This window comes from Pteropus medius, unplaced genomic scaffold (genome assembly GCF_902729225.1).
Source record: "Pteropus medius unplaced genomic scaffold, Ma_sr-lr_union100, whole genome shotgun sequence".
Taxonomy (NCBI): Eukaryota; Metazoa; Chordata; class Mammalia; order Chiroptera; family Pteropodidae; genus Pteropus; species Pteropus medius.
In genome coordinates this window covers 5,574,852-5,598,515 of record NW_024342257.1, presented here as the reverse complement: position 1 = coordinate 5,598,515, position 23,664 = coordinate 5,574,852, and the positions used below count along the sequence as shown (strand labels likewise).

The 23,664-nt window shown below is 37.5% G+C and overlaps 1 long non-coding RNA gene across 1 annotated transcript; it reads left to right on the top strand.

The window, feature by feature from the left end:
* The first annotated feature begins 9,839 nt into the window (after nt 1-9,839).
* Nucleotides 9,840-23,360, top strand: LOC120600017 (uncharacterized). The gene is made up of 3 exons (XR_005652060.1): nt 9,840-9,934; nt 18,221-18,274; nt 19,714-23,360. It is a non-coding gene; the product is annotated as an uncharacterized LOC120600017 (long non-coding RNA).
* The last annotated feature ends 304 nt before the right edge of the window (nt 23,361-23,664 follow it).

The following is a 23,664-nucleotide window of genomic DNA, read 5'->3' as shown; positions in this document are numbered from 1 at the left end:
TGATATCTGAAAAGTGAGTTAAGGCCAAGGAAGTAGTTTTTAGTGAAAATCTGTCAAGAAAAGGAGGACTATTTTAATTCTTAAGCCAAAAACAGGGAGTGAAAGCAAGAGCAGAATGTGCATGGTTAATATATTTCATCACTACAAACCGAAGTGCACTGTTTTTCAGGAGGCTCTGAGGCAAGATGTTGAAAAGGAACATGCACTTATGGTAAAAAGCAAATGACAGGGTCATTCAACTCTGTTGCCTACTCAGGCAGCAGACAGAAGCCATGGAGTTTTAGGGCCGCTGGCAGTGACCAAAACCAGAGCTACTGCACTGTTTCTTGTGTCTGAAACAGTCCATAGATGGTCCATCATGCTATAAAGGCTAAAGGAGAGAACAAGGTTATGTTACCACAATCCAATACTACTCCACATTTATTTAATATTGGTCTCTTTTCTCAAACTCCATAAGAAAACCAGTTTGTGGTTCTTTCTTTCTTCCCTGAACTCGGCTCCTAATAATACCCTGCCTAAAATAAATAACAATATCTGGAGATGCTCAAGTTAATCTCTAAAATGATTACTCAAAAAAAAAAAAAAAGCTCACTGTGAGGCTGCAGGCGATTGTGGTCTTGAATTCCTAATGAGAAAACGCTGCAGTCCTTTTTTTCAGGCAAAACCTGCCTTGTATGCAGAATGAGGATTAGCAGGATTCCTTGTTCAAGTTTCCTATAGAAAAGCAATTGTGGGTGAGAGAAGAGCAATCAATGTAGAAGTTTTAAAAAACCATTTAACTCTTTCAGGTCCTAGAAAGCCTAAAAGCCAAGTGTCTAATAATAGTTGCTAACATTTTTGTGTACTTACCAAGTACCAGGAACTTTTCTGAGTGTTCAGCATAGAGAGTTTCTTTTTTATCATCATAACTACTAATAAGTTTCCAAACGGAGAACCAAATTTAGGTAGTCTGACTCCAGAGATCTGGGTCTAAAGCCTTGTGTGTCTGTCAGATTCGTAAGCTTTGGGTTCAGATAACTTTTGAAGAAAACTCGGCCTTTGTCAATTGCCAATCTTGTTACTTTAGTCAGATAATCTTATTGAGCTGCATTTCCTCATCTGTAAAACAAGGAAAATGATATCTGGATCACAGCATTGTAATGAAGTTTAAGTGAAATTAACCACTTAGCATTTTTCACAGTGTTTAACACCTAGTAATTCCTCTATACATGGTAACAATTATTATCAGCAACTGAGTGCAGTTGATTATATATTTATTACATAAATCTTTATTGAACATCTTCATAAAGAATGATGATGAGGTTATCTTGATAGGCGATGGCCAAATTAGAGAAAGCCTTATTCTCTTTGCTCTCAAAGAGTAACCTTATGAATATATTTGCCTTTTTAAAAGATAATTCTTCAGCATAATAAATGGAGACTGACCTTTTAGGCCAAGAAAATCTGTTAGGATACTATAACAATAGTCTAGGGGAGAAATAAGGACTTAATGTAAGAAAGTCATAGTAGAATAGAGATGAGAAAGTAGATATGAAGTATTTCAAAGAGGTAGTATTGAAATGATCTGAGAATTGCTTGGATATCTGAGGTAAGGCAGATGAAACTGACAAGGACATCACCCAAATTCCTGGCTTGAACAGATAGTGGGATACTTGTTTTCATTGTCTGAAATAGGGAACATATAAAGAGGAGTAGGTTTGTAAAAGAATAGCTTTACTTGGGTAAAGATAAAAGTTATATTTTGGACATGCCGAAATAGAGTTATCTGGGAGATATCTGAAAAAAAATATCCAATATACAAAGGAAAATATAGGTGGTTGCTCTGGGAAAAAAAAAAAATATATTACCTGGAGAAATTGATTTGGGATTTTTCAGCACATGGGTTGAAATATTAGATGTGACTGGGATCAAACTAAGGATGACATTTTGAGATGAATAGGCTGAGGGCCAAATCCTGGAACACACCTATATGTAAGAGGTAGGCAAGGAGAAGAAGAGAAGGTGAAAAAATATCAAGTTCAAAAATTGTTGGAGGAGAGAATTTTAAGATGATCAGAGGGACTCACAATGTCGAATGTTGCAGAGGTCAAATAAATTAAGAATTGAAAGGTGGTCATTGGATCTGGCAACACTGATGTGCTATCTTCTGTAGGCCTCTCTAGGTCCACTCTTCACTCTTATGCATTCCATTATGATCTGTGCCTGGACAGGTGATGTGTATGAACTTCATCAATTGACTTTTATTAAGTTCAAATGTTGGGGAGCACTTGATGCAGATCTAAGGGAAGGAAAAGAGTATAGTTTGGATATTTATTCACTTTATACTCTCTTTGTGGTCAGCATATGCTAGATTATTTTCCCATAACAGAAAATCACAGTTTTTGTCCAGTGTCCATCTTTAGGCAGCATTCTCTATTTCCAGGTTGTAATCTAGGAACTGTTTCCTTCTTTTGCCTGTTCGGGTTGAAGGGTGATAAAGCAACCCCTAGGATTTGGCAGTTGTTTACCTACATCCTGCCTACATCTTTATAAATAATGCCTTTATTAAGTTATCATTAAATTAACAAATTTTAGGATGCCATCTCTTTCCTGTTGGTACCTTGGCTGAATTGGTTGGTGCAGTTTTGATGTAATAGTGGAGACAAAAACTAGACTAGATGAAAATGTGAAGCAAACAGAAGGCCAGAGAATGGAAATAATGAGTGTAGAAAACCCTTTTAAGATTAATAGTTTAGAAAAGTAAAGACAGGGACTAGTAGCCAGAAAGGGACATAGAGGAGTCAAGGGCTTGATATATTTTAATGTGCAGGAGACTAAAATATTTATAGGCCACACTGAACTTGCTGGATAATAAAGATAGATTGAAGATATAGTAAAGGGAAAACTAATATTAGAGCAAGATTTTAGAGGAGACAAAAAAAGAATGTAACCCAGAACACGGGCAGAAAACTTCCTTTTGGAAAGAGACTGAACCAATAGAAATATGGTTATATAGAGATAAGTTTGCAGGTTGGGAATAGGAAATTGTAGTAGTTCTTCCCTAAAGACATCTATTCTCTAAGCGAATAGAGAATTGTGATGATTTTTATACTCCTCTGAGATGAGTGGAGAATTATGAAGTATAGATGATGTGGGAAATGGAAGAAGGATCTTCCCAGGGGCACTTGAGCAAATTACCCTACTTTGCTGAGAGTGCAGCTATGATTGTAATCCATTAATTTATGGTTGTACCGATATTCATATTTATGGGGAGATGGCCAATCTCAGTGACCTAAGGTGGGATTGAAAGAGTTAATAGGTTGGATTGACCCAGGTTTTAGAATTTGCAGGTCAATATCCGTGCAAATACAGATAGACAAGAAAGCTGAGGGTGCTAACTTTGAGAGTAGTTGAAGAGACAACTCTAGGGTCAGAGTTAAATAGGGAAGAAAGTGAGATTAGATGGTGGCTGATGACTTGAGGAAAAAGGAAAGGATGAAGAGCTAGGCAAGCTAAAGAACAAACCTAGTGGGAATAAGAAAATAACCCAAAGTGATGCTGGTAGGTTAGTTTTCAGTGAGGCAGCACTGAACAATGATATGATCCAATGCAAGGCAACCAATAAGTAAATGAACTTGATTTACAAAACGTAAAATTTATTATTATGTTACCATACACTTTCTTGGTGTCTTCACATTGTTTTGAGACTCCTATTTACAAATTCATATATTTTTAGTATTTTCTAATTGGATATTTATACGAATGCTATTAATCAGAAATATTTTTCCTCAAATTCAGAGCTATTTATAAAAACTTAGAAACATGTTGGAGGAATGCTGCTTAATGATATCAAATGCCATTTTTAGTTGTCCCTATGTGTAAAAGATTTTGCTAATAGATCTTCCTTTCTGAATTTAAAATTGAGCAGATGTTTATTTTATATAACATTGAACAGGTTTCTTAGCATTTGTACCCTGCTCAGTATCAATTACCTCTCATGATTAATGGCTGTCTAATTAGTAGGAGAAAGGTATGTAGCAAGTCTCATTTGAGAGTCTCAAATATTTTAAAAGATAAATATATAATAATTGTCATTGCAATTTTTAGATATAGATTAAAGACAATCTTACTGTAGGTGGAAAAATATTTATTCTCTACCATGTTTGCTTTCTTCCATGTTGGGGAAGCTCCATTAGTGACTTTTCTGAATGACAGTTGGGAGAACGAACCTAGTGTAGGTGTTCCATGGCTACCTGAACCTGGACAGATAAGTCTGCTTAATTTGGGGGTTCAGTGTTAAGAACCATACTTCTCCTCTTACAGAGCCCATATTCTCCTATATCAGTTTTATAAATCATAAAGGGGCTATTTTGATGTCTATCTGCTTCACCTCTCTGCCTCTATTTCTTAATTAGCTCTTGCCGATAGTAGCCTTGCAAGGGGAACATGGCATAGTGGTTAAGAGTGGGCTATGGAGTTAAACTGCCAGACTTCAAATGCCACTTATACCATACACTAGCATTGTGATTTTGAGCATTTTACTTCACTTCTATGTTCTTTAATTTTCTAATTAATAAAATGGAGATAGTAGTGCCTATCTCAGATAATCATAAAGCTGTAATGAGATAATACATTTAAAACACTCAGATCTGTGATTGGAACTTAGAAACTCTCTGTTAGCTGTTATTACTATCTCTACTTGAGAGATAAAAATTAGAGGTTCAGAAAACATGTGGCTTGCCCAAAGCCACCTGGCTAGTAACCAGAACCAGAATTCTAACCCAGGACCTTTGGGTTTCAAAACTCCCCCACAGTTTCCTATACCTGTGTGTCCTCTTGGGAAAGCTTAGGTCACCCATCTTGTTTTGGAGATTGTATTTCATTACTTTCCTAGAGCAAAGGCATGAAACAAAAACATCCAGTCCACTTAGGAGCAAGCCAAACACAAAGATAACATAGAAGTAACATAGATAACATAGAAGTGTATTATTTATGATGTAAAATACACTGAGTATATGGATAATTGTCTCACTTTTTGTCCAGAAGCTTGTGTGATGGCCTACATTTGCCTTTACAACACTTGATATAATAGGACCCTCTAGTCCATTGTCAAAGTATAGTCAAGACCAGCAGCATCAGCATCACTGGGGAACTTGTAAGAAATACAGGATCCCATTTCTCACCCCATACTGAACTGAAATTTAACAAGATCCAGTTGATTCATATAAATATAAATATAAATATAAATATATATATATATATATATATATATATATATATATATTACTGTATGAGGAGTACTGCTATGGTCACTCAGTAGAAATAAATATAAGTTTTTGACATATATTCTCTGTATATTTAGTGTCAAATCTCAACAAGTCTATCTATCCTTTTTATGTATTTACTATTTAGGCATAATTTCATATTGTCCGAGCATTTGGGCATCTAAATACTAAACTAGATATTTATTTTTAAGAGAAAGATAGAGTCAAAGGATTAGAATTCCTGCATGGCAACTCAATCTCAAATCACTACAGTTCTCAATTTTTTTCCTGAACATCTGTGATATATAATTATAATTAACCATGCTTTGAATATTAATTGTGTATTTGTCATTAAAGTGTTAGGATAAAATGAATCAATAATAGGCAGACTCTTATTTAAAAACTCTGCCAAATGTTTCAGTCATTTATTTTAAAACTTTCAACTAAGGAAATCATTACTAATAACTGAGTGTCTTTTACTTTCATCACCAAACAAGCAAAAATTCCATAATAGATGATGAAATAGAAAAGTGGAGTTTGGAGTGGTGCTATGTGCTGGTTATTTTCTACAGTAAAATTATTCTATAGTTTCTCAATATACTTCTTAAAATCTCTCTGAACTCTAAATTATATTAATAGATTTTTGTGGAATTACTGATCATGAGATTTTTATTCACTATATTAGAAAGATGTGGCAACATTTGCATAATTATTTTCCTGAAAATGAAAGACTGAAAACCAGTATTTCAGGCTCCATTTTTTTTACTCAAGGACAGCTTGACAGTAATGCTCATTGATTTACAGATAAAGCTTATCAATTTAGAAAGTGATATTAAAAATGACTGAGAAACATCCACAATTCAAATGAAAGGAAGTGTCATAATAGATAAATATGGATTCATTAAATCAAAATGAAGTGATTTTTAAATTGAACTTCTTGAAATTTTGCTATTACCTGTTCTACGACCTTTTTATTTTAAAATATTGGACAGATTTTAATTAAATTGCATGTGATATGGGCATCAGGACACTGTAAGTGTAATTTATATTTTTCGTCTAAAACAAAATGATGATAGATATATTTTCAAATGGATTATATTTTCAAATAAATATATTTTATATATACGTTGGTAATATTTGCTTCTTGAAATATGTTTTCTGTTAAACAAATGGCTTGCTATCATACCTCGAAGAGCAGTATCTACAGTTTATAACAGAGAATATTCCCTAATACTGACTTTGTTTAATTCAGGCTATAAATATATTATAAATATATCCATATTTACCTGTTATAAGAGTTATTGATACATATATTAGTTGCGATGTTTTAAAAAATTATATATTAGAACAGGTAAATGTTACCATTGTAGAAAAATTACCTGATTATTTGTGGTACTTCCAGAGAGCCAGACTGGGATATATAGTGAGTTTATGCAGTCAAAATTAAATCCTTCCACCAAGTCGTATAGTCCTTAATACAGGTGAAGGATAGACAGTGACGAGAGCCAAAAAGACATTATATCCAAATTAACATTAGTAAGAAAAACATAGCATAAATTCACTGCTGAATAGAGATATATTCAGATTTTTAATGTCTTCCATCTATATGGCACGCTAATGATTTCATATACATTATCTCATTATGTTTCTAGACACATAATACAATCTTCATTTTGCAGAGGAAGAAGTAGAAGCTCAGAGAGGTTAACAGCTTTGTCCAGTCATTTGGCCAGTAAATGGCGGACTAAAGTCAAATTAGAATTATTTAGATTCCAATGTAGTACATGTTTCACTATACTGTACTACATTTCTAAAGGCTGTATGATTGTGAAAATAAGAATAATAATATCAACGAGGCTTTATTTTATTTATTGAGGACCTGGAACAAGTATTTTTATGGCTCCAAAAGAGGGAGTTCAAATGCATTTTACCTTCCTCTTCCTCCAAATTTGCATAATGATAAAAAGTTTCTTTCTATGGATGTGACAGCTTGATAAATTAAAGGTGGATCACAAACCTTGCCCTGATGTTGCAAATGACAATTAATTACCAACATGTTTACATCGTTGCACTGAGAACTAATAATATCTCACTCAGGATGGAGAACTAATAATATCTCACCCAGGATGGAAGGAAGAGAATTTTAAGAGTCAGACAATTATAGCCACATATGGTTACTACTTCATATTTTCATTGTTTTCCACAGGCATTAGGAGAAGTTGTAAGAAAAGCTTTTATTCAGCCGATTTTAACAGATGAGCAAACTAAGGCACAGAGACAGTGACTTGCCTAAGGTCATGCAGTGAGTGAAATCAGAACTGAAATTATGATCTGTGAACTCATAGTTCTGTATTCTTTCCAATGCTTATCTTCAAGATGAGTCTTTTACCAGATCTTCTCATACAAAAAGTTCAATAAGTCACAAGGAAAAATCCAAGGTGCCCAAACATTTTGGAACACTATGATATGCAGGCTGATAATGGAATAATTGAGTATTGGCATTTAGTTCAAGTATTGTTGAAATATTGTATTTTAGAAAGTAAAACATTCCTAATATGTTGGAGTAGGATTAATTCCTTCAACAAATAGGTATTGAGCTTCTGCTATTGTTAGGCACTATCTTAGGCTCAGAGGATATAGTAGTGAACACAACAAATACCCTGCTCTAAAAGAAGATAGTCTAGGACATGGAGGGTGTTTGCAAACAGATAATAACCAAACAAACAAAAAATAAACTAAATAATTAGCTTTTTACTCACAGAGGGTGATTAAATTATATAAACTAGATGACTAAGAGATCTCTGAATAGTCAAATCAATTTAGTATATTGCAATTCTCAGGTGAGGACATTTTTAAAAGTGATATCTTTTTGGAATTATAAAAAAACAACATAATTGCACTATAAATAATGTTTTGATGTTCCTCTAACAGATATTTCTTAAAATCGATCAAAAGGAAACACTGAAATCACATTCTGGGATAGTAGGTATTCAAGGCTTGCCTAGGTGCTAATTTATTAATAACAGTATCACTAGATTTCTAATTCTGTTTGTTGAACTCACTCTTCTTGCAACTTAGATTTATTCGTTGTTTATGAACTGTTCTCACCAAACCAATTGTGTGACCCTTTTCTTTACGACCTTATTACTAAAAGCTTTTAATTAAAATTCAAGTACATGCCAGAAAATTTCTCATGCATATAAGATATAGTGTCCTAATCCAGTTCATGAAGCAAGCAGAGAAAACACAACGTAACTACTACAGATTTTTTTATGGGAAAAAAATTCATAAGCAATCTCAGTTTTCCATATGAAAAATTCATACACTTGGATGAACACTTTCTTAGGAGATAGATTGTGAAATGTTTCAGACAAATGAATAAAATGATTATTACACATGGAAGTGAAAAAAAAATAGGAATTTTGAGCTCGTGTGCTAATTGGACATATGGTCTTGTGAATAGGGTAAGATTTCTTGTAGCTTCAAAAAATTATTGGTGTATAGTAATCATCAAGTTATACAAATTCTCTCTAGCTCCAATTCCTTCGATTTTTATATTTTAGCAATGGCATACGTAAAACTGCCTGGAACAATGTAGGTGAAAAGAAAATGCTCAATTAATATTTGTTAAAATAATTACAAACTATCCAACTTCTGTAGCACTGACAAATATCTGAAAAAACTAATGGACTTCATTCCCAATAACTTTTTGGTAGTAATAACAACACTAACAATAATAATAGTAGCAATCATAAATTGAACACTGATTATGTCCCAGGCACTTATCACATGGATCAGATCACTCCATTCTCACAACAACCCTATGGATTAGGTATATTTTTATTTCCATTCCAAAGGCAAGCAAACTGAAACACATAAGTAATGAATCCAATCCTACAAAGCTAACATGTGAAAAGACCATGTCTCAGTAGAAAAAGCATGTGTATATTCTAAGACCTAGGTTTGCATCGACCTACCACTTATTAGTGACGAGGGCTTGGGTAACTTTTACTTAATTTCTCTGAGCCTTAAATTTCTTATCTATAAATTGGAGTTGGTATATATTTTATAGGATTGGTGTCAGGCTTAAAGTGAGTAAAGTATGTAAATTTCTTAAGAGTATGCCTGAGATACAGTAGATGTCCAACAAATGTTAGTTTCATTTTCTCTCTCCTATGACACTCCACTTTCCCCAAGGTTAAAGGAAAGGAAGAGATGGAAGAATAAAACAAAACAAAATTTGAAAACATTTCTGTATTTTTTGGGACCAGACTAAACATTTTCATTATAACCTGAAAAACACTATAGTTACTATTATTTTTTAATTCTGTTTAGTTTTTAATCTGGTGATGCCAGTTGCCATTCGTAGCCCTTGGCCAAATTGCTGGGGTCTACTGAGATTTACTTAACATGCCTCTGTTCTTGCTGTGCCTGGTTCTCTCTTGAAGGCCGCGGTCGGCTTCCCCCGCCCTTGCAGATCTGAAACAGTATAGCACACGGAAAACTACAACTCCCAGAGAGCAAAGCTTCCAAATCGTTTCCACCCCTTCCTGCTATTGAATTGATGACTTCATAGTCCAGAATGCAATGTGAGAAATGTAAACTTCCACCAGGAGCCAGGTTGCATTACTGGGAAGTGTAGTCCCGGAATGAAGGTGGACAGTGAGCTACAGAAGCCTGGAGAGGCCCAGGTTAGTGGTGGAGGTGGGGGCAGCTATGGAGGTGAGAGTAAAATTATTGTTACAGAGAGCTGCACCTGAACAGTAGAGGAGATGGCTACAGCTCTTCCGGTCAGGAATGTTCATTCAATGGAAGCACACATTTTACTCGCGTGCTTCCTACAAGTTTAGAAGATGACCTCGATTTTTTTACATCGTGAGTTTAAATAGTTGCAAAGGATGTGATTTCCAGCGTTCTGTCAATAGATCATTGTCTTTTAATTTATTCGTTGAGGTATACATAAATATAATAAAGTCCAGAGATCTTAAATGTACTGCTGGATGAATACGCATACCGCTGTGCAGTCCTGTAGATCTACTTATTCAGGGTATTTCCATAGTCTTTGAAAGCTCTCTCATGTGCCTCCCAGTGAAAACATTCCAGAAATAACCACTATTTTGACTTTTATCACAAAGGATTAGTTTTGCCAATTTTTGAACTACATGTATAATAAACAGTGTATCAACAATCTTATTGTATAAGTATCGATGTACCAAATGGAAGCTAAACACTGGTATAAAACCCATTATTATCCATTTAAAATTCATGTTAAAGTTCTTTTTTAACAGTTGAAAATTCTATAATTTCTTTTTCTCCTTGAACTTCTACTTTCATACTCTTACCTCACAGAATTTTATTCAGATGTTATTACATTATACTTTTATGTTAGAAGGTCTTTTGTTGATAACCCTATTATACTTCTGTTCAACAAAAATATGTAAATATGTTGATGTTTAATTGTTTATATATCCTCTCATAAGGTTCTAGGTTAAATTTTTTTCTAGACTGGGTTATTATCATGATTATTGTTCATAGAACATTGATCAAAACAACCTAAAATATATAATTTATGATCAATAATTATTAAACATTAAAACTAGACATTCAATTTAAAATGCAGTTCTAACATAATAGATTTTTAAATTAATTTATATATATTCATTAATATTACTTATTGGTATAATGATACAGTTTATCATCAGACCTATATCTCTTTTGTTGTTTTTGTAAATGTAAATAATGAGGAAATGTACTCAGTAGAAAAAATACAGGGAGATGTGTTATAGCAATATTACTCAATTTTTTGTCTTCCTTCAGCATCATATGCCAAAAAAATAACATAGTTATCGATCATCAATAATTATTTTTAATGACCTATCAGCTGATAATTGAATTGAGTATGCTTTCAATTTTGTTGAAAGCAAAGAATTAGAAATTACCCGGATTGCAAAGAGATTTTGTTCCTAAGCATTATAGTCCACTTAGACACCAATGTTTCTAATTTTCCATTTGTTTATCTCCTTGGAGTTATTTTCCCTCAATAGCTTTATTGAGGCATAGTTTGCATGTCAAAAATTCACCCATTGTCAGTGTACTGTTTTAGTAAATTTATACAGTTGTGTAACTATCACAATAGTCTAGTTTTAGAACATTTCCATCATTCCCAAAATTTTTGCTCATGCTTACATGTCAACAATTATTGTTCCTAACCTCAGTCCCATGTAAGCACTGTTCTGCTTTCTGCCCATACTGAATTACTTTGTCTGGAAATTTTATGTAAATGTAATCATACAATAAGTAGCATATTGTGTCAACCTTCTTTAACTGAGCAAAATGTTTTTTTGAGGTTCCTTTATATTGTAGCATTCTTTGGAGGTTGTACGCTCTGAAAGAATTGCCGTAATCAGGTTCTGGATGTGTAAGAGGTCTGCTTTTCTTCTGTAGAAAGTGAGAGGGGACTTGGAAAATGATCAATATTAGAACAGAAAAAAAAATACATATGGAAGTTGAAATTTGGGAAAGGAGTTTTTAAACGACCCATGCCTCTGGACTCCTTGGAAAGTCTTCATGTATTATCAGGAGTGTACATACTCCACTTTGAAGAAAACTGCCATACATTATGTAGGAGTGCCCGACAGAGTGGATTAGAAGTTTCAGAAGGTGTTTTGGTCACTTGGTCTCTACGCTTCAATTTCCTTATGTGTAAAATGAGCAGAACAATATCTTACACTTTTGCTGTGAGAATTGGAGAGCTTGAGGCTTGTGAGAACAGGATTGAAATTATTCTCAGGATTTTCCCCTTTAGTTCATTACCAGTCAGCAATTGATAGATAATGTAGACATTCTGGCCAAGCGATTTCATTTAGCTTCAACCTGACTCTTCTTGCCTGGCATCAGTGTTAGGATCCACAGATCTTCAGTAATTGATCTCAGTCTTTAAATAAATAGCGGAATAATAAAGATCTGATTGGAACTTGGAGTTCCTATATACTGAGCCCAAATATTAAAACCTGTAGTGCATTGAAGACATAATGGAATTTTATATTCAAAAGACTACAAAGCCAGTTTTATTAATTTGATTTCAAAAATGAATGCAATTTAATTGAAAGATATACCCGGTATACTTACATTGCTATAGAAAACCTAACTTCTCGAGCTCCCACCCATCCATTCCTAGGCTCTTAAAGCAGCAGGATGGAAGTAAATTCTGTTACAATCATGTTGTTCAACCCAATTTACCAGTCATTACTTTTAGGCTTTCAATTTGGATGTGACGATTATTTATCAAAAATAGGGAGTCCTGATCAGACAGAAGTATTGAGCATCCTTTTTAAAGAATGGTAATATTTACACCTTCTCAATAAACCCAAGGTATTCAAGAAAAATGAGCTAGGAAAGGGATAAAATCTTCTGATTTTCTGTAGGCAAACTGATTTTAATTGAATTAATTTTTCAATTTTTACTGGTAAATGCATTGAAGCTTCCAGTAATGACGATGACATTGTTGCCTAGCAAAAGAGTTCTGCAGCCGGATAGAAATTCAGCCATCTAGTGACCAATCATCACAGGAGTTGCTGCTGCTAATTCTTGCCTGCAGCAGCAACAGAGGAAGATGAGTAAAACAGATGAATAGTAATTACTGTTGAAAACTCCAAAGAGGGGAATGGAGCTAAAATAAGATACCTGAAGCACGTTTTCAGACTTCTGCCTGTGAAATGGAAGATGTATAGTATTTATCACTCAGACAAATACTCTGTGATAATGCTGAGGCGATGCCAGCAAAATGGATCTTTTTGTCATTAGCTTCATTTCACACTCACTGTCCCTTAAAGGAATACCAGGATATTCTTTTTCTCGTCCTTCAAACATAATATGTATCCCTTGAAGATTGTCCAGTTAGAGTTATTTACTCCCTAATCAAGCATTCTGGTGTAGACAGTGTCTGAAAGAGCGTCTGCTCAGATTACATGTTTTTAGCATTGAAAAGGCTCTGTTCCCATGTCCAGGATGGCCACATAATTCTTCAGAATCCTGTATGAGCATGTTCTCATTTGTATTTGCCCCTGCTTCTACATGTTCTATCCCAGATTACAGGTTGCAGTAGGAGTAGAGAGAAATATGAGATCACTATGGTGCATTTTTCCCTGAATCAATAGTGTCTAAATTATAGTTCAGGTATTGGAGAGTTTCTATTAGGAAAGAATACTAGTGAACACATAAAATATATGGAAGAGAAAATGACTGATCCTATACTTAAACATTTTTTAAACTTTCTATTATGGAAGATTTTAAACATATCCAAATGTAGAGAGAATAGTATAATGTATATATCACTAAGCCTCAATAATTATCACTTCATGGCCACATTTGTTCTTTGTATACCCCCATATACTTCCTATCCTCACTTCGAGAATGATTTGAAGTAAACTCTAGATGTCATATAATTTCCTCAATAAATATTTCAGTATTTTTCTCTAAAGGAACTATTTTTAAAATTAATTAATTAATTATTTTATGGTGACATTGGTTAACGAAATCCAATAAGTTTCAGCTGTATACTTTAACATTAAGGCATATTTATGTTTACACTCTGTGTTCATCTCCCATAGTTAGATTTCTTTCAGTTGCCACATATCTGACTCCCTTTACCCCATCTATCTCCCCCTTCCCCCAACCCCCTACCCTCTGGTAACCACTAGTCCTGCCAGTCCATGTCCATGAGTCTCTGTTTGTCCTGTTCATTTGTTGCTTTTAGTTTTATATCCCACATATAAGTGATACGTGATTTTCAACTTTTTCTGTCTGGGTTATTTCGCTTAGCATAATTATCTCGAGGTCCATCCATGTTGTTGCAAATGGCAGTATTTCATCTCTTCTTATGGCTGAGTAATATTCCATTGTATTCCATATATGTACCACAGCTTCTTTAGCCAATCATCTATCGTAGGACGCTTGGGATGCTTCCATGTCCTGGCCACTGTGAATAATGCTGCTATGAACATTGGTGTGCAGATCTTTTCAGATATTGGTTTTCAAGTCTTTGGGGTAAATACCCAGAAGAGAGATTGCTGGATCATATGGTAGATCAATTCTTAGTTTTTTGAGAAACCTCCATACCGTTTTCCATAGTGGTCGTACCAATTTGCAGTCCCACCAGCAGTGTATGAGGGTTCCTATTTCCCCACATCCTCTCCAGCATTTGTTACTACTTGTCCTGTTGATTATAACTATTCTAACAGGTGTGAGATGGTATCTCATTGTGGTTTTGATTTGCATTTCCCTAATGACTAGCGATGTTGAGTATCTTTTCAAGTATTTGTTGGCCGTTTGTATGTCCTCTAGGGAGAAGTGTCTGTTCAGATTCTATGCCCATTTTTTGATTGAATAGTTTGTTATTTTGTTGTTATTGAGTTGTATGAGTTCTTTGTATATTTTGGATATTAGGCCCTTATTGGAGGTGTTGTTTGCGAATATTTTTTTCATTCGGATGGTTGTGTCTTTACCTTGTTGATGGTTTCTTTTGTTGTGCAGAGGCTTTTTAGTTTGATGTAGTCCCATTCATTTATATTAGCTTTTACTTCCCTTGCTTTTGAGGCCAAATTCATAAAATCCTCTTTAAGTTCAAGGTCTTTGAGTTTAGTTGCTATGTTTTCTTCTTAGCATTTTATTGTTTCATGTTTTATATTCAGTTAAAAGGACTCTTTTAACCCAATGTCATTATCACACATAAAAAAAAGTTAACAGTAATTCATAATATTATCAAATAATTAGTTCAGTCTTCCTTATCTCACAAATCAGTGCTTCTCAAATGTTAATCTTCAAAGGAATCATCAGGGGATCCTCTTAAAAGGCAGATTTTGATTAAGTGGATCTAAGGAGGAGTCTGAGATTCTATAGTTCTGACAAGCTCCCAGGTGATGCTAATATTGCTGGTTGTCAGCTCACACTTTAAATAGCAAGGCCTTTTTTTTTTTTTTTTTGCTTTATGTCTAAATTTTAATAGGTTAGAAATTTCAATTTAGAGATTAATGTGCCTAAAGATGTCAGATAAATGCACAATACTGTTTCTGATTATTCATTTACTCCAACCATTTTATATACCTGGCTGTGTACTAGGCATTGGGCATCAGGGTGGTAGGTGGTATATAGGACATCTTCATTTATGTGGGCAGCTAACAGATATTCTAAAGGATAGAAAGGAAAGGTTTATACCAATATTGAATTTCTGCCTATCTCTTATGCACACATATTTATTATATGGTATATATGTATATATATATATATATATATATATATATTTTTATGAGAGAGTTGGTATATTAGTTTCCTGTGGCTTCTGTAACAAATAATCACAAACTTGATTGCTTGAAACAACATTCCAAAAGTCTAAATCAGTTTCACTAATGTGAAATCAAGGTGTCATGTTGGCAGTGGTGCAATCATTCTGGAGATTCTAGGCGGGTATCCATTTCTTGCCAATTCTAGCTTCTTGTGGGTGCTGTTATTACTTGGTGTTCTTTGCCTTTTGGCCCTATCAGTCTAATCTCTGCCCGTCTTCTCGGGCCTTCTCTTGTTTGTCTCTCTCATTCCCTCACCTGTGTCTCACTCATAAAAGACACATGTGATTGGATTTGGGCCCCATCTGAATAATCAGAATAATATTATTATGTTAAGATCCTTAGGTTCCAAGGATTAGGACCTGATATCTTTGGATGACTATTATTCAGTCTACTACACTGGGCTCTTGATTTGATTGAAAACTTATGAACTCCAAAAACTTTTCTAAGGGACTCATCCTGTCAAAGTTAAGTAAAAGAAATCTGGCATGATTTTCTCATTTACCTCATGGAGAATAAGGGGACCCCTGTTTCTAACTGAGATTGAGTAAACTTGATTTGGGAGTACATAGTGTGGCCTGAGGGGTGGGAGCAAGATAAGTGATGTGGAATCCAATTAGTGGATACTCATACTTCAAAGAACATGAGTTGAATGTCACAGGAGGATAATGCCACTAATATTGATGTTTTCATAAGTGAATACAATTAATAGATGTATAGATTATAAAGTTATATCCATAATTAAAATGCCCAACCTATAATTTGTAGAGCCTGACATGTCAGCTGCCACCTTGCTCTATTTGTTTCATTATTGCAAATTACACACATGGTCAGTGATCTCTCAGCATTTTATTACTCTTTAATTATGATTCTGGATTTGCAAACATCATCATCCTAGATTCATAAGGAAGAGGGAAGTGCAAATTCATGCACTTCTTGGAATTGCTATGATCATCTCTTAATTGTGAAAGTTCTGCAAGAAGAATGTCAATTCTGTTTCCAATTAATAGACATTGTTGATACACTTTAAAATGAGAAGACTCAAGTATGATTTTTAGGTTGCTTTACTAGCACTCTCATCAGATAATAAAATATTACCAGCAATCTAGTGGCCACCCATGTATTCCCTTCAAGTCATTACTCTCTCCTTCAGAGTAAACTTTACTCTGACTTCCAATAGCATAGAATACTTTTTCTAGTGTTATACTTTCGTATGTACCTGCATTTTCTTCTCAGCATTAGCTTTGTGAGAATCCATATTTGGGGGTTTAGTTGTAGATCACTCATTGTTATTGCTATTTAGCATCCTACTGTGTGAATATACTATGATTGATTTGTCTGTTCTACTGTTGATGGACACTCAGATTTTCAGTTTTTGAAACTGAAAACATAGCGTTGTTAGGAATGTCTAATAGATATCTTTTTGTGAACATATGCCCCCATTTCTATTGAGTATATATCTTGGAGTACAGTAGCAATATCATAAAATATTCATACGTTCAGATTTAATAGATATCACCAAAGTGTTTATAGAAATTTACATTCCCACCCGAGGTTTATAAAAAAGTCTAGGATTCTCTACAACTTTGTAAACACTTGATTAAAAAAAAAAAAGATTTAGCCATTCTTATGGATGTGTGGTGGTATTGCATTGTGATTTTAATTTATGTTGTTCCAGTGACAAATGAAGTCGATCACTTTTTTGTATGTTTATTGGCCATTTGGATAGCTTATTTATGAAGTATCTGCTGGCCAAGTCTTTTGCTTATTTTTTTTTATTGGGTCATCTATTCTTTCCTTTCATCTTTGTATATTCTGCATGAGTCCTAGGACAGATATATGTCTACATATATTTTCTCCTACTCAGCCATTTACCTTTTTACTCTCTTAATGTTGTATCTTGATGAAATGAAAGTTGTGGTACATTTTAATGTATGATAATTGTTTTATGGATTACATTTACATGAAAATATCATGTCTTAGCCCATAGGAATTATTGACACATAGCCTTTACACATGTCATTTCCTTTGCCTGGAACCTATTCCTCCTTAACTAGCTACTTCTTATTTATCTTTATTTCACAGTTTAAGCCTCTCCTACAAGTTACATTAAGGGCCCCCACCTGCTGCTTCTTGCTATGTTTCTCTCCAGCAAGTACTTCTGCTGTCATAGCTTTATTCATGTTTGTCATTCACCCCCCTTTTCTGGATGCTCCCTGAGGACAGAGACTGTTTCCTTCTTGTTCCCCATTGTATCCCCAATGCTTAGCTAATAATAATAACAACAACAACAACAACAACAAATGACAACTAACATTCATTGAATGCTAGGCATGATTCTAAATTCTTGAAATACATTATTTCCCTTTAATTCTTCCAACTCTATGAGGTAGTTGCTATAATTATCCTCACTTAATAGGCAAGGATACTGAAATACAGAGAAGTTAAAATACCCATTGACACACCCAGCTAGTAAAGAAAGGATACAGAATTTGAACCTAAGTAGTGTGATTTCAGAAACATGCTCTTAGCTATTATGTTGTATTCTTATAGTGGGCAATTAATAAATATGTGTTGAATGAACAATTTGTAACCGGAAAGTGCCATGCATATCATCTAATTCAACCGGTTTATTTTCAGAATGTGTTAACTGGGGTCAAGAGGTGAAGTGACTTGCCCATGATCTTACAGCTGGTAAGTGCCAAAATTATGGCGATATTTCAGGTGTCTTGACTGCCATTTGAGTGCTCTTTTCTCTTGCTCTATTTTCTACTTCTTTATAAAACCCTGATAAGCTCCACTGCTTTCAAAAGATAATCATGGGCACAGACATTTCTAATGATAAAAACTGTCACTTAGGCACATGGCATGACAGCTAAACAAATTGAATGAAATCATAGGCTCATGGACTTATCTATAATCATATTGTTATAGCTGAGTAAACCTAATATCTTCCTGCAAAGTGAAAATTGCAGACTTTAAAATATCTAAATGTTTTTCATTGTGAGACCAAACTGAAATTTTTATTTTTTTAATGTGTTTATTTAGCACTGTTCCTAGACTGAAGGAGGGAGGCCTTGGTGTATACCGCCCTCATCAGCTTTAGTGCTCTTCGCTCCTCCCCTCTCCAGGCCAAATACAGGCCACTGCTCTTATCTAGATTGGTATTATCCAGGCTGCTAACTAAGCTTGATTTAAGATAGCTTAGATGCTGACAGCTATTTCCTGGTTTTTATTTTTTAATTTCACTAAATATAAACTTGCATCAGGGAGACCAAATGGAAACAAATTTGGAAAAGATCGACTCTGGTAACTGGGTTAAAATTTAACTGATATTTCCCCATTGCTTTTAGTTATCTAACATTTTTTCTTGTGCTGTATTCTGAGGCCATGAACTATATAATTCTATACTACATTCCAAATCTGTAATGAAATATCAGAAAAGAGCATAAAATAAGACAGAAGAGGAAAAAACCACTATAGCAAGAAGACATACACTTAGCTCAAAACAATCCAATTTTTGTTGATTTCTAATTTAATATAGTATGGCAAAAGATCAGAAGCTTACCTCCTATCTTTATCATAAACTCTAAGATCAAATAACACTATCTGACTACTGCAATTCCTAAACTTTAAAAGTATTCTTGAGAGCTGGGAAAAATGGCATAGATGATAGAGACTTTGTTTATCCCTCTTGCGACCAAATCAGAATTGGGATGGAAACAAGGAGCAAACAGCAGGCAGAGTTGTCTGGGATCTAGATGAACAGAAACCCTGCAACTAGGGAGAGAAATAAGACATCAACCTGCAACAGTAGAAGGTAGGAGGGAGTGAAGATGAGAGGCAGCCCAGTGTCAGTGCCGAGCTGATCAGGAAGGGAAGGTTTCGGTGGTGAGATGTCCAGTTGAAAGAATGCATGAGGAGCTGACATGAGAATGAAATGGCAGGCACCAACTTAATTCAGGGAGTGTGCACTTCTGTGCTAGGGGACTGCATGGGTTTTATATGTCAGAGAACAATAGTGGCATTCTGCCACACATGCATGATACAATAAGCTGTATCACACTTATATGTTAGGCACAGGTGACCTACTACATTAATGTAACATTCTAAATCTGGAGTCCTATCCCTAGCCGCAAGCTTGGATCACAGCCAGACCTGGGACCCACACTCCACCACTCGAGGGTCGCGGCACAGGATCTGGCTGGGAGGGCACTACCTTGGGCCCACAATCCACATCAACAATATACAGAACAGCAAAATACTACCAGGCTACAGGCTACAAAGGCTGGGATGGCTACTGTCCACTGCCAGGAGGACCTCAAGGAATTCTACCAAGTTGTCAAGGAGACTTCACCCAGGGCATGGACGACTTGGACTTCAGCATCCATTTCCTGGAGGGCTGCTTGTGCTTGGTCTGCATGATCAGGAATATAGACACAGCATTCTACATGGAGTAGGGCACAGGTGCCACCCTGGGCAGCAGTTAGGAGGTCAAGGGCCATGCAGTTTTGCAGAACTACTTTCCGCATTTGCATGATTTCTCTCATTAAAAGGGTTATAGCCTGACGTGTAGCATCCAATGCCTGTGCAGTGTGCTGGGCTAAAGCTTCTACCTGCAGTTCTACATCTATGGATCCTACCCCTGGAATGAATAACGCCAGTGGGTAGAACCACCATGCTGCCCGTTTCTGCTGGTGCCAGTGGTGATATACGGGATCCAAATTATGAGGGAATTGGGGCAGGGTGGGTAATATGCATTCAGCTAAATATGGATGTCCTCAGGTACAACAGCTGGTCAAAACAGTGGACAAGTAGGGTTAACTGTAGTGCCTGCAGACCCAGAGATACCCTGAAGGTAGCCAGTCGGTAGGCTCTGTACTGACATAACGTTGCCTATTCCAGCAGACCTTGGAGATATTAGCAAGGGTGGTGTTAGCACACAGCTCGGGGGGTAACCACTCCATGATACAGTTGGGCACAGATGTTACTTGCTCTATGCAGTGAGGGGCCTGCTCCTGCAATTCCACATGTTCTCCCGCTAGCCATCTCCATCCATTAGATCGCAGTGGAGCAGCGCATCCATGGCTCGCCATTGCTGGTTCCATTCGGCTGTGGTGCTCCAGGTATCCAGCCATGTCCAATTCTCAGCCGTAACCCTAGTAATGGTAGTCCCTCGGCTGCTTCCACTGATAGTTCAGTACACACCAAACAGTGGGAAGCATTGTGGATAGCAGCAAACCCATGAACCCAGGACATGACACTGTTCCCTGTTGTCCGCCTGGGCAATAGGATATAGCAGAAAAAGGGACTATAAAGGGCAAGTCCCGTCCTTACAGGAGGACACAGGCCACCTGCACGTCTTGAGATAGAATGGTGGCCGGGAGAGGAATTGCCCCTGGCCTGTGGTACCAGACAGTTTCTTCAAGAGTAGCAGGCGCGGGGGTCTCCACTGGCATTATGGTATAGAGAGGAATGGGCCAGAGGCTAAGGACAAAACTCCCTGTTAACAGTGAACCTTCCACAGTCATTAGGAGTGACACTTGCAAGGGCGTGGGCCAAATGCAAGTCTAGGGTTCTACCCGCAACCCATTGCATAAGCCCTGTCCCCAGGGCTCCACCAGGGCCACTCATGACTTTTGTGTTACCTGTAGTCCAGGGCCACGACCAGGTGGCCTGTTTACTTGCTGCCAAAGATTCTGGGGCTGGCAAGAGCAATGCTCTCTGGTAGGCCCGGAGCAAGAGCTGTTTAGCAGCGGTGCCTCGGCACACTTTGATAGCCCACAGCAAGCCTGCTACAACCCTCTCAAGGGGAGACAACCCCGTTCACTGTTCACCGGGGCTGCTCATTCAGAAGGCGTATAGCCCGTGGGAGGTTAGTGTACCAACGGCGCCAGCCCAAGGCATGCAGTTTGCCCTTCAACAAGCCGTTGAACTGCTCTACCATTCCAGCTACCTGTAGGCAATAAGGAACATGCAACTGCCACCGCACATCATTGGTGCTGGCCCAGGCCTGTACCTCCTGTCCAGTAAAATGAGTGCCTCTGTCACTGGAGATTAATAAGGGCCAGCCATAGGTCGCTGTGAGGTGCTCGAAAGCAGTCACAGTATGATGTTGATCAGCAGCTTCCACCGGCCATGCAAACCCTAGATCGGTAGCCATGTTCACACCTATGAACACATAGCGGTGTCCCCGGTCTGTGGGCAAAGGCTCTATGTAGTCCGCTTGTCATACCTGGAGTGGCTTAGCCCTGTGGGGCACCACCCCCAGGGTACTCTTTACCCGCAGTCTCTCTGCTCAGCACACCAGGGGCATTGTGACACTGTAACTTGTGCTTGTGCCTGAATCAATGATAGCCCCCATCGCTTTGCTACCTGTTCCATGGTACGGGCCCCATTTTTCAGTGGAGCCAGGAATCAGTGTCCGCCTGAACCAGTGGTACATGGGTAGAGCGGACTTGTGCCAGAGCATCAGCTGCATCATTGCTTGGGTCCTGTAATGGCCGATGGCCAGGGACATGGTATATAGTGGCTCCCTGGTGAAGACCCCACTTCCATAGGTCTTCCCACAGCCCCTCGCCCCATAGGGGGCGGTGGCCTATCATCCACTCCTGGGCAGCCCATTGGGGCAGCCACAGAGTTAGACCTTTATACACAGCCCAATTGTCAGTGCAGACTTGCACTGGACCAGTTTCATTCATGAGAATCAACCACACAGCATGAAGCTCCACCTATTGGCTAGATCGCCCAGCACTAGTCTCATACCAGAAGATTTCTATGGACAGCTGTAATGCCATGACAGCCCATGTTGGGGGTTGCCTGTAGCATAAGCCGTCTGTATACCAGCCATCCTCAGGGATGGGAACCCGACCCTCTACATAGGGATTCGGTAAGTGCCCCGTCTCAGCAGGTTCAGCCAGGAGCTCTGCTTCAAACTGCAGTGGTCCCAGTAGGGAGTGCAGTTGACTTGACAGAGGACTCGCAGAGAACTGCGCCTGCTGCTCCAGGTATGCCCTACCCCCCACCTTGGTCAGTGTAAGGGTCTGTGCAACTCCTGTACGGGGAGTCTTCACCCAAGACTGCAGCCACCCCTCCACGGGGTACGTGGGCTGGACGGTTAAGGGATTAGGACCAAGCAGCTGAGTGGGACAAAGGCTGCAGCAACTGCAGACTCCTCTTAAAGGGGCCAGGTAGGTGACCAGACTTTCACAGTGGCAGACTCACTAGCTCTGAACACCAGTGACCGGTTAGGTGCCGGGGGGCACCAGAGACTTACGCGGGGTCATTGAGTTGTCAGAGTGAGGGCCGAAGGCGAGGCTCTTTCCTGAGCAGAAGTGTCAGTGGTATTCATTGCTCCTCTTTTGAGCCCTCCCCTCTCCCAGAGTGCTGAGGCAGCCCTGGCATAGCTGAGACGTCATCAAACTGGATAATAGAGGTCGCTCTGCCCAGAGGATTTCCTGAAACTCTGCCTCTCTCAAATCACGGCCGTATCCAAGGCACGTCCAGTTGTGTCCTGGGCAAATCCAGTGCTCCTGCTGAGCGGAGCCAAGACTAACATTGGTGACAGCTGGCATCGGTTTCTCGTGTAGTTTCTTGAGGCCACTATAAGCACAGCATCTGTGGATTGCTTGCTAAATCTTAACAGGTGGCCCTAGAGGGCCACAGGATGGGGCTAAACTTAGCCTGTAGCTGAGCCCCTCCCAGGACTGTACCTCTGGACACTTACTACACAAAGCCATGCTAATAAGACTGGGAGACTTAGGAGCTTTGCTTAGTACATAAAAACAGACACTGAAAGTCAGCCAAAATGGGAAGACAAAGAAGCAGAAATGATGTGAGAGAACAGAACAGAGATCCACGAATAATGGAGTCAAGCAATCTAACAGATGCAGAATTCAAATCACTGGTTATAGAGATATTCAGTGAACTTAGGGGAAATGTAGATGAATTCAGTGAAAACTTTAACAAAGAGATTCAAAAAACATAAAAATGGAAATTTAAATTATAAAAGAGAATCAGTCAGAGATGAAGAACACATTATCTAAGATGAAGAGTATATTAGAGGGAATCAATAGAGTGGAGAA